Below are 16,176 nucleotides of genomic sequence, written 5' to 3'. Positions count from 1 at the left end.
ACTTTGTTCAAAGTGAAATCTGATTATGTGACTTCTTATACATTTTTCTCTATTACTTGCCTTGCTATCTCTACCTATAAAGTGCCTAAAGCTTCATCATTGATCAAACTAGACATCACCTTGGTTCTCTTCACTTTAAGCAATTTTTAGAGAAAACCAAAAAAAACATAAGTGAAGGGAGAACCACTTGGACTACCTTCTTCTTTTGCAAAACTGCTCACAACCATGAAAGTGTATAAGCTTGAGATGATACTTTTGTATTATACACTTAATTATCAATGATTGCCATTAAAATCTTTGTTGTTGGATGATTGGTTATCCAATTTTTGGATTTCAATTAATGATATCTCAAGAGGACAAAAATCATAGGGAGAAGCTACCATTACAAGTGAAGAAGTAACTGGAATAGATTGTTCAATAGTTCTAGGAGATTTTTGAATATTTTTTTTGGGTCTATTTTATCTCTAATTTACCTCATCAACTTTACCTTTCAGCTTTGATCTCCTTCTATTGACTATGAATTCAACCTCACATGATTTGGATAAATCAATTAGCTGATTTGGGTCTTCATCATCGCCATTATCACCTAAATTTGATTTCTACATTTTGTTATTCGATGTCACTTTAGGTGTCATACAAGATGATTCTCCCTAATTGTTGTTCCTCCTGGTAGGATTACCCCCTTGACTTTGAGGTCTAGTATCTTTATTTTCTATTCTCATCTTTCTTATCCATTCCTTTGTCCTCTTGATGACATAGGATGTGCATTTCTTCAATTTTTTCAATTCCTGAATAGACCAATCAATTGTTGGGAATTCTAAAAATTCAATCTTCTTATGGTAGAAAGGACCAATCAATGAACATTCATCATATTCCATACCTATCACATCAATATCTACTTTGAAATCTATCACTTACCTTATTGTAAGCCTCATCCAGTTGTGTTTCCTAACTTAGAAATCACTCTCACAATCTTTCAAAAAGTCTTCTAGAGCTAGAAAGTGACCAAGGCTAGGAGTTAGCTTCAATCTGTTGACTATATATCATATATTATCATAAGGGAACTACATGATGTAAGGATATAAATTTATTTTAGTAATGAGTCTCAATATGTTATTTGCATCTGCCCATGTGTCACACATGTAATGCCTAACGCTAATAGGAAAAGGGATCGCATATACTCTCCTATTTCTACAAAGCTTATTAATTTGATTAATTTTCTTGCACATCTCAATCAAGACTATTTTATCATTAGTGAAGTTGGGTAGCATGAGGGGGTATCCATAATAATCCACCAACTAGATATAAGTGAACTTTGTAAATTGTATGAAGTAACTTCCATATTTTTTGTATTGTCACTATTGCTTCTAAAGAAATTATGAGTCCTATGTTTCCTTGAAGTTATCTAACTGTTAACATAGTGAATGCATCATCCACTCTCCTAAAATGATGTAGACTATTCTAGTACTACACCTAAGGGAAGTGATTATAAATTAGAGCCAAATCATCATATATACCTTGTCTATTAAGCCCAAAAAAACTTTTTGCACTTGCTATAGCATAGAAGAGGTAAGAAGTTATATAGAAGTAATCATTAGTTTTAAGCTCTACAAGATGTTTATGAAGGCTATCCCTAATAAGCTATGCCCAATCAATGTGTTGTTTCCCTTCACAAATCATGTTGATAAATAGAAACATCCAACCTTCAAACTCATATGAGTCCTTGAGTCCTATTGTTCTATTCAAAAGGATTACCATATTTTCCACATCTTACTTTAATGATGACATGTGGATGGACTTTACTAATTGAAATTTATGTCTCTTTGGTTTTGAGAACCATGATTTGGCAACGGTGTTCAAGCATTGAGTTTGATTTGAAATATAATACTCCTTAGCCACCCTTATGTCTATATCGACATATTGTTCTTTGATAGGAAACTAAAAAGCTATGACAGTAGAAATTGGATACAACCAAACCATCACTTCATTATTTGATACAATCACTTCTCTGATGTCTAGGTGATAAGCCTTCATACATTCCAACACTAGATCATGACACAATGCTGAGATGGGATGGCCTCCAACTCGAGCTAATCTACTTTCCAAGATCTTTGTAGCCCAGGGGGTCATGTGGCCACTTTTTCAAGAGATGACGAAAAGTCTTGCATGATGATACTTCCTAGGATGATGTCACTAATGTGCCAATAGCTAGTGTAGAATTGCCCCATCATACTGCTTTGTCTTTGGTTTTCAAACTTTCATTTATAGAGCACAATGTTGTCATTCAAAAGATTTCTAATCATTTGGAAAGACAACCCTGATGAACTAAATAAAAAAACACAAAGAATAAAAGCAAAGCTTAAAAATAGAGCAGCAAAACAAGACTGAATATATCAAAGATTTACACATTATTATCAAAGCACTATAATTTTTCTTCATTCATTTATATCTGAGAGGAATGCTATATTTATAGAGCTTATACATATTTCTAGAGACGTCTTGAGAAGCTTCAAAAAAGGAAATATTCTAGAGATTTCTATATATTTTCAAATTTACATATTGCTTAAAGAATCAAGCTTCATAAGGTAAGTAGAAAGTTCTGGAGTATGCATTAAATGCATTCCTACCATTGAATAAATAGACATTATTCCAACACCCTCCCTTAATTTGTACCACTAATGGATCTATATGTGAGAGAAATTAATCAAATAGGACATGGGTCCTGGCATTAAGCCTTCTTAGGTACCCATTTAGAACATAAGATTTTTTGTTCCCCTTATCACTATCATTTTGTTTCTCTGGTCATTATACTTTGGGTTTTTTAGAAGTTCACCCATAACCATTTGGGATTTTCCAGCTACTACAATTTCCTTATGCTTTAAGTTTTTCACCCTAGCAAGTGATTTTGGATTACGACAAACCCTTCAAAGACCTGGCACAAATATCATCTCAATGATGGGGAAATCATCTCTGAGTTTTTCTCCTCTATGAAATCTCATTCTTCGACAATGATTTTGATTTGCTCAAACTACTTGTACTCCTTCTTGAGAATTCACACTTTGAATGATTTTTATTATTGCTCACACTTGAACATTTGCACTTAAACAAACCTCTGATCATACCTACAATTTTATGCCAACTTGATCCATAGCTCCATCCAAAGTCCATTTTTAAGCACTTGTCCATACAAATATTTTTATACTTTCTATTCCAACACATCTTTCTCTTTTTACAAGTGCTATATTTTTACAATATCAAATGGCTTTAATTATTGTTCTAGCTCTCCATTTGCTTCTATATAAACATTAATCTGATTTTAAAAGTTATATCTTTTTACACTTAGTTAATTTCTTAGCTTTGTCAATTCTCTTTGTAAAACATAATTTTCACATATCACTCTTGCATTTTCTTTCTTTACCTTCATTAGTTCTTCTTCTAAATTATTGGTCTTCTCCTTTTTAACTCTTCCAGCTTTTCCCATTGAGATTGAACACTCTTTCTTCAATTTCTTTATAGTATCTCAAATCTTTAAAAAACACAAACAAATCCTTAAGCTACACCCTTCTATTTTTTATTTTGATTATTGTGAAATATGCAATTCTTAACACCCTTTGTCAACATCAACAATTGCCATCAAATCTCATGGTTACCCTGATTCATTTTTCTATGACACTCCTGGTAGCAATTTGTAAACTTTGATCACTTTCAACTTTGGTCAGGAGCTGAAGACTTCAATCTCCTACTAAAGACACATAACCCCTTTTTTGAATACACCTCAATGTGCTCTATAAACAAAGTGGTGTCCTTTAGAAATCCTTACGAGCTGGCTGCTCCAAAACATGACTGGGGCAATCATTTTATTAAATCAGACTTCTACTAGTTTTTCATAGCAGCCCATTTCTAAGCCCACATTGCTTAGATTCCTTGATGGCGAATGAAGAACACAATAGTAGTCAAATACACAATATGATTTATTGCTGCATAAACAATTGCTAATCACTTAACACTTTTTAGCTTTTTTTCAGCTCACTTAACAAATTAACATTCACCAATCTTCATTCCATCTTTGTAATGAGCAGTCTTTTCACTACTGCAGTCTTCTTCATGAGAGAATAGCAATCCTCCACACTTCTCAATCACAATCTTTCAACCATAGCTCTTCAAACTCTTGGATTGTTGACCATAGACTCTGATACCAAGTTGAACTAATTAAAAACAAAAGCACAAAGAATAAAAACAGAGTAGCAAAAAAGACTGAATATATCAAAGAGGCACACTTTATTATCAAAGCACTATAATTTTTCTTCATGCATTTACAGCTGAGAGGAATGCTCTATTTATAGAGCTCATACATATTTCTAGAAACTTCTTGAGAAGCTTCAAGAAAGGAAACATTCTAGAGATTTCTATATATTTTTGAATTTACATATTGCTCAAAGAAAGAAGCTTCATGAAATATATAGAAAGTTCAGAAGTATGCATTAAATTCATTCCTACCACTCAATAAATAAACATTATTCCAACAAACCCCCTCCAGACATAACGATAAGCTTTGTTTTCATATGTCCATTGGCCATTTGATGCAGCTAGTACTTCTCTCAAGTTGGAGAGGTGATGTGTATATCTCTTCTACAAAGCTCAATCACTTTGCCAAATAATTTGCCGGATTCTTTCTTTCTATGTTAATGCTCAAAACGACCTCTATATGCTTTGTCTATAGACCTTCGCAGACTCGGGTCAATGATCCCCAAACGCTATATAATGGGCTGGGAGCTGGCGACGAGGTGTGGGTCACGACAAGTTCTCTCCAAGACTCCAAACTTACCACCAAGCGCTTCAAAGCTTCCATCTACATGTGATCACTATGCAAAAATGCGGCCTGGAGGTGGGCATTATCACCATAATAGTTTTTGCACTTGAGTATTACCACAGCCATATGTCAAAGATTTGCTACCTTCAAAGTCACGAGGAATGATATAACTTGTTGTAGAACATGTTACCAACCTCCTCACATCCATGTAATTATGTTGCGAATCGGGAAGTATTCATGGGATGCTCGTATGTTTCTCCCAAGACTACAACCTTCTCCCGCAAATGGCTTGAAGGATCTACTTGCGCACGGGTACATGAAAAATAGATTCTCATTTGTTAGCATTCATCATTCTTTGCTCACGTGGAATGTCTAAGTTGTTGGAGACTAACATGTCGCAGGCTGAGAGTTGGAGTATTCTGTAAAACAGTTATCGTGCTTTGTAACCCCTGCTATATCAACGTTCAAAGACAACTTTCAAATGCTTGGGACACCAAACTCATTGCAAACATGAGTGATCAATCGACCAACAGTATTCAATGTGTCGTGGATGGGAAAGCGTGGGCTATCAAAATTCTTCTCCAAGACTTCGAGTTTCACCAGAGAAAACCTCGAACACTCTATCTGCGCGCAGGCATTGAGGGAAACACACCATATGTAGCTTTGTTCTCATCAGGTGAGCAAATAAACGTTCTCTTCTCACGCATCTGCAACAAGACATGGAGAAATGATATATCGCGGGTTGGAGATAAGGTGTGGTTATCTCGCCTTGAAGATTTTTAATCCCACCATCACCTGCTTTGAAACATTATCAATGAGAAAGTGTGTTGGCCTTTCCTTGAATGATATTAAATATGTCGCGGCTTCTATTTCCAACATTATGTTTTGAGGTAATTCAGATTGTGATGATGTTCCACTTTCACTGAATATTCTTTGCGCGCTGGGAAGGAGGTAGGTATGAGTTATTCTTTACATTCTTTAGAAACTTTGAAACTGCACTTTCCCCCACCGATTCCTTAGGCATTATCTGTTTGGCGAAATGCAACAAGCAAGTGTTTTGGATTTTTCTTGAATGATGTTGGATATGCCGCGGCTCCTAATCTTCAAACTATTGATTTCATCTCTTTGTGCATGTTCAAAATCTGCAAGAAAAATGTGCAAGAGTATGATGGCTTCCTTTGCTTCCTTTGAGAGGGCATGGATGCGATAGATTCAGGTATCTTACCAATATATAAATTTTCCATCATACACATGTCTTTTGAGATGATTCATCTTTCAACTGTTAATCTCTATCAACTGGACGAAGAGGCTGACATGTTTTCAGCTTCAACCTTAACCTTTTTGATTTTTGGAGGTTTAGATTCGGGGTTGAAAATGCGCATTTGAAATATTTTTCTTAGCTCTTTATGGGATGACATGTTAAGATTCCGAATTTTCGAAGAGGCTGACATGTTTTCAGCTTCAATCTTAACCTTTTTGATTTTTGGAGGTTTAGATTCGGGGTTGAAAATGCGCATTTGAAATATTTTTTCTTAGCTCTTTATGGGATGACATGTTAAGATTTCGAATGAAAATTCACGTTTTGAACTTAGTTTGTTAACCTTTTAAAGTTTTAAAGGTTAATGTTGTCATAAAAAACATTTGTTTTGGCACCTTCCATTAACCTAATATAATTTAAGACTCAAGCGATGGATTTTGGAAATTTTAAGTGCTAAGCAAGACTGGAAACAAGCTGAAAGCATTAAGATCACAAAATTACCTAAAAGGCAATAAATTGTAGCCTCTTTTTGTTGAAGTATAGCATCAGTCGAAGTGATATACTTATTATATTGAGTATTTACATTCATGACTTATATGAACATTGTTTTATGTCTTATATTATTGATAAGAATTTTACATATATATATGACTTTACTTAACTAATTAGGCTCTTATAATTAGGAGAAACTATTATGTTATGGAGTTCATGAATGTAATTGTTTTGCCACCACATGATTGTCAATTGAGAAGAAAACTAATTGTGTTTCTTTATACACCAACGATGATCAAATAAGGACATAACCCTATGTGGCCTTTGGCCATGTAGAGTCATGTCTCTACAGGGACATGACTTTTTTGTTAAGGTTGTAGCTTTTGTCAAATTGATTTTATCATGAGATACCTCGTTGATGGTAAACTATCATTAACATATATATATATATATATATATATATATATATATATATATATATATATACACTATATAATGTTATAATAATATATTACATAAATGGTTAATATATTAATATTACATATATGCTTAAAGGTGAGTTATACATATAATTGTTATGATGATTAACTATAGGGACATGTCTCTTGAAGAGGCATATCTCCTCTTTTCATATTTATATGAGATCCAAATCTGCATTTGGAAGACATCAATTACAATGGTCATGTTAGTACATTTGCAAAAAATATCCAAGTTATGTAACATGGTATCAAAGTTAAGTTGTAAATGAAGACTACAAAAGGCCAATATTCACACAAAGGCCATTATATATGAAGTTACAACACAAATGACTCTAACTTCATATTGAGAATCTGCAATTTTGTTGATTGAAAGTAAAAGAAAGCTAATCATAGCTTTTACCTTGAGGTCTACAGATGGTACGTGGAGAAACTGATGGGATTCAATTCATGCATCTTATAAAACATTGTTAACACATACACTAGGTAAAAGCACAAAGCTCTGTCACCGTTTGTGATATCTTGCACTGTTTCGGCCGGAAGGCTTTCGATCGTAACGGTTCGGCTGTAACGGCTCTAGCCGTACACACGTGGCAGTTTCGCGTGCCTACGTGGCACGTACCATTTTGGCCGAAACCTGTTCGGCCGGCCGAAACCTCAAGCCGGTATAAAAACCACCGCAAACCTCTAGCAACTATCATTGTTACTGTTGCGGTTCCTGGATGTTTGGAGAGCAGGTTAAGGGTTTCGGTCGTAACTGGTTAGTGGTCTTTTCCTCCCCATTTTTTAATAGTTTTTAAACATATTTTTTTATTAATAGATGTTAATCGTACTTAAAATAGTTGTTTTTGACCTATTTTGTGAGTGAAATGCTTAAAATTATTTATTTTTTAATATGTTTAAATTATTTTAATTATTTTACATTGTTTTAGAATGGTATTTAAATTAATTTGTTAGCAAAAATGTAGTTAAACATGAGATAAAAACATAGAAAAACATTAATTAAAAGTGTAGAAAAACATTAAGTTAAAATATAGAAAAATATTAGGAAAAACATTAGGTTAAAATATAGAAAAACATTAGTTAAAAGTGTAGAAAAACATTATTTTAAAATATAGAAAAACATTAGGAAAAAAATTAGGTTAAAATATAGAAAAATATTAGGTTATGAGGTAAACATGTAGAAAAATATTAGTAAAAAATGTAGCAAACCTTTAGGGGACATTATTCAGTTTCTAACATAACCTGATGGATCTAGAGGTGAAACAATAATATCTTATGGTGAAATTAATTTTGACATTAAATACATCTTCTAACATAACCCTATATTAACTACAATCATAACCCATACCACATTCTAACCATAACATAGGCCCTCTACTAACCGAATGAACCACACTTAGATATTGATGATGTTCATTTTAACAACTAGTTATTGTTAGGTAATAATGAGTCTTACATTACCAAACAACACTTTAAGATCACTTATGTCAACTGCATTTTTCAATACGTTATCCATAGATGTGTTTTTTAAGGGGACATACGAGTCGTAATAGGTCATACTATTTTTTATAGGTTCTAATAAGTCTTAATATGTATTATTAGGATATAATAGGTCTTATTAGGTAATGATGATTCTTACATTACCAAATGACACACAACCTCATGATACATTTCTAGGTATTTTTATCCATATATATGTTAAGGGGACCTAGGGACTCCTACTAGGTCATTACGTCTGTTATAGGTTGTAATAGGTATTCATATGTTTACTAGCACATAATAGGTATTGTCAGGTAATAATGAGTCTTACATTACCAAACAACACATTAAGATCACTTATGTCAACTACGTTTTTCAATACGTTATCCATACATGTGTGTCTTAAGGGGACATAGGAGTCGTAATAGGTCATACTATTTTTTATAGGTTCTAATAAGTCTTAATATGTATTATCATACTATTTTTTATAGGTTCTAATAAGTCTTAATATGTATTATTAGGATATAATAGGTCTTATTAGGTAATGATGATTCTTACATTACCAAATGACACATAACGACCTCATGATACATTTCTAGGTATTTTTATCCATATATATGTTAAGGGGACCTAGGGACTCCTACTAGGTCATTACATCTGTTATAGGTTGCAATAGGTATTCATATGTTTACTAGCACATAATAGACCGACCTTACTATCAACCTTAATAAAACTATATCCCATTTACTTTATTAACATTCTTAACTCTAATAGGTACTACTAAATTAAGTCATGAGTTCTAAATTGTAAACTAACATTTGCTAACTAAACTCATTTACTTATCTAGTAACAAATTTTTCTATCCCTATGTCCTAACTCTCATCTACACTCCCCATAATCATCAAAGCATTTACATCAAAATCTAGATTTTAGTCAAGAATTATATTTTTTTATTGCATGTATGTACATGTGTACACTTAGTTATCATTTAATCAAGAAATTTTATTTTATTTTTATTGCATATACATGTACATGTACGAATATTTATTTTTCACAGTTGCATGAGCACATTACAATGTACATTAGATATGGTCTCTAAGATAATTTGTTTTAAAATACATATGTATGTTACATGATTGAATTTAGCACCATACATTTAATGTTGTGTATTTATATGTACATGTGTTTCAAATTAAATTTAACTTTTAATTATTTTAATTTAAATACACTTGTATGTTTATATTTGTATATATATGCATGTGCAGATCTCTAGATATTTATCACTCAGATTGTAGCTTCACATTCATATCCTCATATTTATTTTCATATATACATTATGGCATTCGGTTCTGGCGATCGTGCTCCTGAATCCTCAAGGGATGCCAGTGTTCGTGGTGGGGGTCAAAGTGCTGAGTCTAGTACAGCACGTAGATCGACCTCCTCCACCCATGATAGACAGCAGTTATTTAGAGATACAGTTGCGAGATTATCTCATGCTATGCAAGTTTTGGATACCTCACTTTCCTCTTCTACCACCCTCCCTAATAGGGAGAAGGTCATAGCGATGCAAGAGGAGTTATTTCGTATGATTTAGATAGTTGAATCATACAACCTTTTTGATGATATGAGCATTGAGACATTTTATTCTTCTTTATCTCACAGTGTCACTGGCACTATGAAGTACACACAGATTGACACTAAGGTTTCCACCGGCATGGTGAAAACCATGTTTCCATCTTATGCAGATCATCACAGAGTTAGAGGCTACTCTATGACGAAGTGTATTGATCCACTCGTCGCACCATTGATGTATCCTCGTTGGTTGGCTACTCGTCATAGATGGCCATAGAAGGATGAGTTCCCCCTATATTTCTACAAACAATTGTTTGTAGAATTTCATTTACACTATGATGTTGACTATACAGATTATCCAGGGCATGTTGGGCAGGGTCAGGGGAGACTTTTTGACAGATTTAGACCCGCGAACACTCATGTACCCATTAACAAATGGGAAATGGTGGGTCCAAACCTTTTGGTTATGCCGAGAGGTCCACAGATGGCTACTGCAGGCGAGAGTGTTCCTGATGACACAATTAGGACACAGATTTTTTCGAGCATCGCCACCGTTGCCACACAGTTACACGAGATTTCTTCTTATCGATGTAGTCGATATATGCTATGGTCTCGAGGTACGGCTCCCATAGCTACATCATCTAGCACACCTGTTGATGATGATTATGGAGTTGCAGACATACCTTCTCCTGTAGACATTTTTGCAGTCTTAGAGGTGGATGCATTGCATCGTTTGGCATCATATTTAGCATCTGATCTTTTAGATGCATATCGAGCATTATCTACACTCTCAAGGATTCCACTTTGTGACATGAGCTTTTAGATTAGACATATTTTGTCATGTACAGTAGTCCCAGAGGATTCACAGAGGCAGGAGGACATTCCTGCACCTTCTACTACTCCTACTGCTACACATGCCCAGGCTATAGCACCAGGCCCAGCTACTTAGGACCCTACAGCAACCCCCCCCTACTCAGGATCTCAGTGGCACCATACAGCCTAGTCTATTTACTTCCATGCTTTCAGATCAGGGCTGCACTATTGACTTGGATGCTGATACTATTTTTTCATTACATGATTCAGATATCAGTCAGATCAGCAGAGCATTACATAATGCTACGGTAAATATCTCTATATGTTTAGATTTATTTTTATTATAGTAAATAATATGTCTATATACATGTTTAAATTAATGTATATTTTTGTGTTTGTGTATGTGTTATAGGGTTTGAGTGATAGTATGTTACGTTTTTCTGATTTGCAGACACCGACAGATCCTACATGTCGTGAGTCCCAAGTATGTTACAATTTATATATATATATATATATTTGATTTATATACATGTAGATCTTGATATAATTTTTCTATACACATAATTAAATGGTTCACATGTTATCATTTGACACAGGGTTCAGATGCAGCTGATAGACCCTTTTGGGGACAAGGCCCAGGATCGGGAGGGGGGATGTAGCTGATTAGATCATATGTGGCCTTTATTACACACATGTTATGTCTAGATACATATTTATATGGACAGTTTGATGTTTTATATGTTATTTCCATATGCATACATTTTATATCCAGACACTTTGATGTCTTATATGTTATTTTCAGATACATGGTTTATATGGACACTTTGATGTTTTATTTGTTATTTCTAGATACGTGTTTATATCATGGACACTAAATGATGTTTTATATGTTATTTCCAGATACATGTTTATATGGAGATTTTGATGTTTTATATATGTTATTTCCAGACATTTGATCTACATGATCTATTTTTATACATTTGATATGGGTACATTATATTCTCCAGATATATGCACATGTATGTTATTGATCTTTTAATGTAGACGTCTATTTTATTGATCTTTTGATTTCTTCATCTTTTATGTAACTTATGTATGTGCTATGCACATGTTTCTATATGTTATTCATATTTTCAATATTCAAGTTTACATGTATATGTATAGTTATTCATCGTAATGCCTTAATCTAAGTGTAATTAACTATATAATTTTAATGGTCGATGTACATAACAATATAACATATATTTAATGACATGTCTTAATTAACTGTATAATTAACTATATTTAGTCTAATTATATTTAATGTAGATCATGCATTAACAATATTTAATGACATGCCTTAATTAACTATAATTAACTATATTAAATCTAATTATATTTAATGTCTTAATAATTAACTCTATTTAATGACTTAATTAACTCTATTTAATGACATGCCTTAATTAACTATAATTAACTATATTTAATCTAATTATATTTAATGTCTTACTAATTAACTCTATTTAATGACTTAATTAACTCTATTTAATGACATGTCTTAATTAACTATAATTAACTATATTTAATGTCTTAATAATTAACTCTATTTAATGACTTAATTAACTCTATTTAATGGCATGCCTTAATTAACTATAATTAACTATATTTAACTTTTAAATTAATTATATTTAATCTAATTATATTTAATGTCTTAATAATTAACTCTATTTAATGACTTAATTAACTGTATTTAATGACATACATTCTTAATTAACTATAATTAACAACATTTAATTAATAAAATATAATGTACATGTAATATGTAACATAGTTCATATAACATATACATGTAAGAACATAATGATTATATACAAACATAAAGAATGTATCATATAAGAACATATAAAGATTATATGTACATACAAATACATACAAATACTAAAAGGGTTGTCTTAAGGGGAGGTCCTAAGAGACCTGGTCTTAAATGAGATATCCATGTCGAATTTAAATAAAAATAAAAATACATGTCTAATTTTGCATATGCAAGATAAGTGATCCAATGTACAAAAATTTATAAAACAAATATCCTATCAATATTAAATATGAAAGTATAAGAGCTATACAGGCATAACTCAACTAGAGCTCCACAATAAGTACATAGGTAAACTAGAGCTCCACAAACAATGTATTGTTAGGATCCTCTCTACTTTTTATTATCTCTAGAAGTTTTTCATGTTCTTCAATAGGCAATTTCCACTTTTGATTTCCACGATGTCCTTTTCTTTGTACTGCTTCAAATTGTAATTTGGTTGCTATAACATGGTTACTGTAGTGTAAAACCTTTTCTCCAGGCTTGTATTCAATAAATTCAATACCACTACCAATTACCCTTATTTGTTGATAATATGTTCCTTCAATAACAACTGATCCAATTGGATATGACTGTTCATCAGCATCTATAGTTCCTTCTAGCAACTTGTGTTTTGCTTTTGTGCATCTTAAAAGATAATAGTCCACATTTTCCGCATTATCTGGTAAGGCTTGAACTGCAAAAATATCTCCTGCATGTATATAAAAAGATAAATATAAATTATTTTTAAAACAAATATACATGTATATTAATTTATATATATGTATATATACACACAAACCTGCCACAACTAAATCAGAAATGCACTCATAATCAGCTGAATATACAGGATCATGAATGTCAATGTCAATGTCAACATCTTCAAAAGGAGGCTTTCTAACTATCTCCTTCAAATCCCAATGTGAAACATATCCATTCCCAATATTTTCAAATGCACTCACTACATTGTCCTTAATGTAGTCATCACAAAAACATGTTTTCTCTCTTACTTTAATTACTAGAGGTTTATGGTTTCCTGTAGTCGTCACTTGATGTAAACTTCTAATTCCAGGAATCGTTTGACAATTGTAAGGATTAGATCGATCTATATCTGTTACAAATACAAAAACAAATTGTCATATTTCAAAATAAATATTTAATTAAAAACTCAACATGATTTGAAAAAGACATTAAAAATAAATATAACTTAGTTCACCTTTCACCTCCCAAAAGTAACGATTATTGTATTCAGTATCTCGAGTAGCAAAATGAACTTTGCACCATTCAACAATTTGATTTACGCTCTCTATCCTATTCCCTGTATGTACATATAATATGCATGTATATATAAAATTTAAAATATATGCTATTAGAGTATTAAACATGTACATTTAAAAAATGCTTATATTTACTTGCAAGTTCATGTTGTCGAAGCACACGTTTTATACATGCTCCTGCTCCATCATGCTCCCCTTTTTCGTGTCCACTTTCAAAGAAATTCCATAAAAACTTAACATTGGTTCTAGCATGTTGCATTGCTAACCAATTAAATGCTTTTGCAGATTTGAATTGTCCTATGAACGTGAAACATGATAAGTATCTACAATTATCCAAGTACATATATCAAATAGAAATAGACATGTCCAAATAAATATAAGTTAAAATAAAGTTAAATAAATGTGTAACTATTTCGTGTATACTAACCTACACATCCATCAAACCAAATTCAGTGCTCTGAAACATTTATTCCACGATTTCTGAGATCTTCAGAGAACATTGCAAAACAATGAGCCACATAACTCCTGTCATGAACTTTATCATCACTAATATAGAAATGAACCTCTTTGATGATGATGCATTCATTTTCATCCAATCTTTCTATCTGATCCACCTCAAATGATGCATGTCTATAGGTCACTTGCACAAATATTGCAACTTGTTCAGAATGATAATATTGGCTTTGGAGCTCTGTATGAGGTGCAAATGTATAATTCTCAAAAAAATCTACAATTGAAAGTATACAACCAGGTGGAAAACAATTTTTGGAATCACGAAACTGTTTAGCTTGCCATTGTGCACCATGCAAATGTTGGATATGTGGATATATCAATGGACGAAACTTGGCCATGAACTCATCATAATGCAATTCACTCTCCTTCAATACAAATTTTCTGGATTCATCCCCTCTATTATTTTGGTATGTCTCATATTCATATCTCATCCATGAAACTGGTGTGGATTCATTAATATTCTCAACTTGCATAATTTCAGAAAATTTGTGTAAATCTACACAATCTTCACACTGATTTTTGATGCATTGCACTTTGAATTCATCTGAATCTTCTAATTTATCACATAATATGAACCTCACAAATTGTGTTGTACTGCTAGGGATGACCAAATTAGGATCAAGTATTGCCATAACTTTTTTAAATGATTGCAAGTGTAGACCAAATTCAACATGATTTCTACAACAACAAGTTTCTCGCATCTTATTTATGCGTACAAAGGAAGGACGTAAACTCTCAAACATTCTCTGACATATTTTGACATTTGAAAATTTTTGTTTGAATGCTTCAAAAAGTTCACTTTGAGTTATATCTATGAAATGTTTTAGATGTTCAATTTTGGCCCCTATTTCTTGATCTTTAATTTGTATAGTATCACGCCTGTTGGAAGAAACACGAGAATGTGTGGTCCAAAATTCAATAACTTGTCTTTTTACTTCTTCAAAAATCCTGTCTTTTCGAGGAACTCTACAAATATTCACCCAGTTATTCTCAATGTTATCATCTAGCATATTTCTCCTCTTGATGTATCTCTGGACAGTTCTTTTAGATATATGTAGTACATCAAAAATTGCATGTACTTATTTTCTATGTGTCAATTTTCTACTAGATATAGTAGTCATCAATGCTCTGCGTGCATTACTCAAATCACCTCCTCGAGTTGTGTTGTCAATTTTGTTATAAGCATTTTGCAAATTTTCAACTATTGTTTTATTAATATTATGGGCATGGCTTTTCCTGTTATCAACACCCAACAACTCTAAAACAGGTCTCATATCTTTACTCCTAAATAACTTGACAAATAATTGTGCCTGTCCAAATATACTTTTATCCTTGAAATATTCATCCCACATGTTCTGACAATGCTTTCTGATAGTGTTATCATTTATCATATCTTTAGATGGAATTTGGTTAAAAAGTAGTTCTTCATCCAAATCCATCAAATTTTTTATGCTTTCTAATTTGTCTCTATCAATAGAACTACCAATTTCTTCCTCTTCATTACTTTCATTTTCTTCATGAATCTCATCATGTTCAAGAATTTCAATAGGTTGATTTTGAGCATGTTTTGTATGGCCTTTCATTTTGTCATCTCTTTCTCTATCATATTTCCTTGATCTTTTCCATTTACTACCCATTGAATATTTCAATCTATA

Source organism: Cupressus sempervirens, chromosome 6 (genome assembly GCF_028749045.1).
Source record: "Cupressus sempervirens isolate cs-2001-9-10 chromosome 6, ASM2874904v1, whole genome shotgun sequence".
NCBI classification, from domain to species: Eukaryota; Viridiplantae; Streptophyta; class Pinopsida; order Cupressales; family Cupressaceae; genus Cupressus; species Cupressus sempervirens.
Note: the sequence above shows the minus strand (reverse complement) of the source record.